General features: G+C 40.3%; 1 pseudogene; it reads right to left on the bottom strand.

The window, feature by feature from the left end:
- Positions 1-1,337: 1,337 nt before the first annotated feature.
- LOC101563636 overlaps positions 1,338-4,704 on the bottom strand; it is a 4,735-nt pseudogene continuing 1,368 nt past the window's right edge.

The following is a 4,704-nucleotide window of genomic DNA, read 5'->3' as shown; positions in this document are numbered from 1 at the left end:
TGGTCTGATAATACGCACGGGATAATTTCAATTCCTTTGCATTTACATAAGCATGCCCTAGTATTTCATCTATTTTGGAGAAGGTCCAATGTGTAGCTGAGAAGAATGTGTATCTGAAGATGAGGATGGAAGACTCTGTAAAGTTCTACGAAGTAAATTTCCTCACAAGTTTGGCTAGTCTGTTACTGCTTTTCGCCTAATCTATCTCTTTGTGACAATGGAATGTTAAAGACCCCCATTACAACTGTATTATTGCTTACTTGGTTTTTCATGTCTGTTGAATTTTGTCTCATGTAGCTGAATGCTACTATTTTGGATGCATACTTATTTGTGATCATTGTCTATTCCTCTTGTAGTTTTCCCCTAACAAGCATGGGGTGCCCTTCTTTATCTCTTTTAATCATTCTTGGTTTGAAGTTGATCTTGTCAGCAACCAGAGTAGTCACAGCGACTTTTTTCTGTGTTCTTTTCTCATGGAGTATTATTTCCTATCTTTTGACATTCAGTCTGTGAATTTCCTTTGAGTTAAATGTGTTTCTTGTATATTTGCATATTGTTGGGTTTGTTTCTTGATCCACCAGTCTGTTTCTTTTGATTGGTGAATAGAGGTTTTTTACATTAATGGTTACATTTATAACTAATATGTATTGGCTTATCTTTGGTGGTCATGAATTTATTCAGTTGTTCTTTGTCATGGAAGTATCTTATGCTGCCATTAATTCTGATAATTTTTCATGGTACATCAATATGGGTTGGAAGTTATTTTCTTCCAGGATCTTAAATATTTCACTCCAAGCTCTTCTTGATTTTAGGATTTGTGTTGAGAAATATGCCAAGATTCTGATGATCTTTCCATTATAGGTGATCTGTTTCTTTTGTCTCACAGCTTTTTATTTTCTCATCTTTTGCTGAATTTCTGGGATCTTGGTTATTATGTTTCTAGGTGTAGATTTATTTTTACCATTTTTTTTTTCAGAACCAGGGATTGAATTCAGATGCTTGCGTTTGCCAGTCAAGCGCTTATCCTACTGAGCCATCTCCCTGGCCCCCATGTTTCTAGGTGTAGATTTATATTTTTTCAGGAACTGGTATTTATTATCAAAGTCATATTTGATGTCAATGAGATGCCACAATTACAAACAAAATTGTGCACATGGCAATCCCAATGCAAACAGTCAAATGGAACCCCAGTCATGAAAAAAGTAATTCAAGTTTCCCCAAAAAGCAACTTAATTTTTTAAACATCTTAAAACATCCAGCCAACAAATTAAAATGTTTAACAAGAAAAAAGATATAAATTTAGAAGTCTGGTATTGATGTTTAAAAAAGGCAACTGTTTAAGCATTTCTATCTATCTGAACATCAATCTCTCAGCTGCCATTCATCATCCTGCAAGCTCTCAAAGCCACCTCTGGCAACTGAAATTTAACCACACTTCACCTCTTGGACTTCCCATTCTCCATCTTGATGTCAGCATATAGCACGTGGCCACATTCGTTGAATTTGTCCTTTAGCATCTTCCATGTAAAATCAAAGGGGAGATTTCTCACAAATATCTGGCAAGCCTTCCTGGCCGCCCCGGGAGTGTGGACTCCAGCTCCACCAAAGGAACCTGTGAAGCTTCTTCCAAAGTTTCCACATTGCAACTCAATGGCATGGTCAAAGCTGACACCACCACCACTCATGGCCAAGCCCTTGCGCTTGATGTCAGCGCCCAGGGCTGGGCCCATGGCAGGGCCCATTCACTCCAGGCTATTGGCACCCATGTGCTCCAGACCCATGAGCTCCTCATCCATATGAATCAGGCTGTTGGCTCCCATCCTCTCCAGAGCCATGCACTCCAGGTTGTTGGTGCCCATCTGCTCCAGGCCAGTGGCCATGCAATCCGTCACGGGGCCCATACATTCCAGATTGGCCCCCAGGCCTTTGGGCAACATGTGCTCCATGCTCAGGAACATGCACTCAATGGCAGGATCCACGCACTCCACACCAGAGCCCTTGCACTTAATGGATTGGCCTACATAGTCAGTAGGCACAGCCATGTGCTGCAGGCCAAAATCCATGCCAGCATCCATGCAGTTGACTCCAGAGCCAATCCGCTCCATGGTCTGGCACATTCGTTCAATGCTGGATGCCATGTGGTCAATGCCCAGTGGGCCCATGCACTCGATGCCAGAGCCCATGTGCTTAACAGAGCCCATGTGGTCCCTGACCAGGCCATGCACTCGATCTCAGAGCCCACACAATCCATGCCATGGCCCAGGCTTGCATCCATGCACTCCATGCCAACACCCTCATTGCGGTCAATGCCAGTACCCATCCTCTCAATCCCAGGGATGCTGCCTCCACCTCCACCTCTTCCCTGCTTTGCAGTGATCTCTATTCTCTTCAGTGCAATACTTAGGATTTCATTTATCTGCCCCATGTTCATCCCAGATCCAAACTGCTCCATGTTTTCCATGCCACCACCAAAGGGGCCCTTAATGCCTCCTATTTTATTTATGCTTTCTATGCCCATTCCTGCAAGGCCCAGGTTTCCTATTCCAATGCCTTTGTTCAGATGATTGCTGTCAATAGGTTGCATTCCTGGTCCTAACCCCATGCCAATACCACCAAGCCCATTGGGGAAGTTGTTGTGGATGCTCAGGAGGGAAACTTCCCTTTGGTAAGACTCTCTCAGCCATCTTGACTTACATTCGTCTATCAAATAGCAGCTGACCACTGAACATAGATATAGCTTGCATGATTTCAATGGACTGTTCAAAAGCCACAGTGCCTATTCCATGACTTTTCCCATCTTTTTTTCCCATAATTTTATTGAGAAACAAATAGCATTGAGACAGTGTCAAATTAAATTAGTAGGACAGTTTCAATAATTAATATGTTGCATATTGTTTTCTTGATGGTTATTTGTTATACAAGTTCAGACATGATATCCTGTCTACAAACACTATTGGAACAAATCCCTCTATTCATTGAATTAAGAGAATGTAGCTGTATATCTATCTTAACTATTTTGAATATACAGATACAAAATGGTCATTCATTCGTATCCTCTTTTTTTGTTTAGTTTTATTTAAATATTATAGGTGTGTGAATTCAGGAAAATATTCCAAAATATTCCAGTAGTCCATAATAGTATTAGGTTTTCCATATGACTGGCAATGTCAGAAGTTATTGACTTGAGTCTTGTACAGCTCAGCATAATAATATGACTTTACTTCTTATACTTCATTTTTATACTTTTCTGTTGGATAGTTAAGACAAAGTTAAAGCAAGACCTATTAAACAAGAATTGTAGCTTTTGTATCTCATAAAGTCAGTCAAATCCCCTCAGGATTTATCCTGAATCCCTGTATGGCAGTTTGTAGATCTTTTGTCAGTGTCAGCCATGTTGAATAAGTCTCAGCCATTGCTTGACCAATTTGCGGTTTGTGAAAGCCTAAGAAAATGGTTTTTTTTTCCATGTGACTCTCCTTAGGCACACTCTATCATCAATCACTTTCCTCTTTGGCCCCATAATCTTCTTGATCAGAAAATTTGGGACACAAGTAAGTTACATGATGTTACAGTACAGGTTCTCATATGTCCTGAGTCTTCATTGACCTTGAAAGACTAGGGCCAAAATGTTGGCTATCCTTGAGGACCTCCTTTTTCTCTAATTTTTGGTGTGTGAACTTAGGTTGTTAACCTTCCAGAAGAGAAGCTTATTGTTATTACCTTACCACCTAGGCTGTTGAGATTAACCTCACTATCTAACTGAATATCAAATAACACTGAGGTATCCTATCACCCCAGAAAGAATGGCTATCATAAAGAAATCAATGAACAAGTATTGGACAGGCTGCAGGGGGGGAAAGGAACCCTTCTCCACTGTTGGTAGGAATGTAGACTAGTGCAACCATTATGGAAATCAGTGTGGAATCTCCTTTAAAAAACTAGGTCCGGAAATCCCATTCAAACCAGCTATTCCCCTACTGGAAATTTTCCCAGAGGATCTGAAAACATCATATCATAGTGATACATGTGTACCTATGTTTATAGCAGCCCAATTTGTGATAGCCAAATATTGGAAACAACCAAGATGCCAGTCACCTGAGGAATGGATGAGAAAAGATGTGGTATTTTTATTCAATGGAGTATTACTCAGCTATAAAGAATGATAAACTTGAAGCATTTACATTTAAGTGAATGCCACTTGAAGATATACTCATAAGTGAAATAAAGAAGACCCACATGTGTGAATATCATATAGTCTTCCTAGTATAAGAACTCAAAAGAAGAAACACTAATACAAAGGTATAACACAATTAAAAGGAAAGTGAGAACTTGAGGACTAGACAATGAAGAGAGAGCAAGGAAGAGAGCTAGGAAACATGACAGGCGCAAAGCCATACATTTATATGTACAAGATGGGTAAGGCAATGATCCTGAGAATCTTCAGAAGATTTTTGAAGTTAGTAGTTAATTGGAAGGCTTCTCACCCTGACTAACTATATATGCTGATACCTGTGAACTAAGCAACTGCACTGAAGATGGCAATGTGTAATAGTAGGGTCATGCTTGAAGTGCCTGTCATTCTGGTCTTTTGAATACATGCTGCTTCATTGGCCAAGCAATGGTCGTGACTCATCCACATGGCTGCACTGACAAAGGTTCTACAATCTGAGGTACAGGATCTCAGGATAAATCCTGAGGGCATTT

This window comes from Octodon degus, unplaced genomic scaffold, assembly GCF_000260255.1.
Source record: "Octodon degus isolate 3935 unplaced genomic scaffold, OctDeg1.0 scaffold00272, whole genome shotgun sequence".
Taxonomy (NCBI): domain Eukaryota; kingdom Metazoa; phylum Chordata; class Mammalia; order Rodentia; family Octodontidae; genus Octodon; species Octodon degus.
This window is presented reverse-complemented; position numbering and strand designations above follow the sequence as displayed.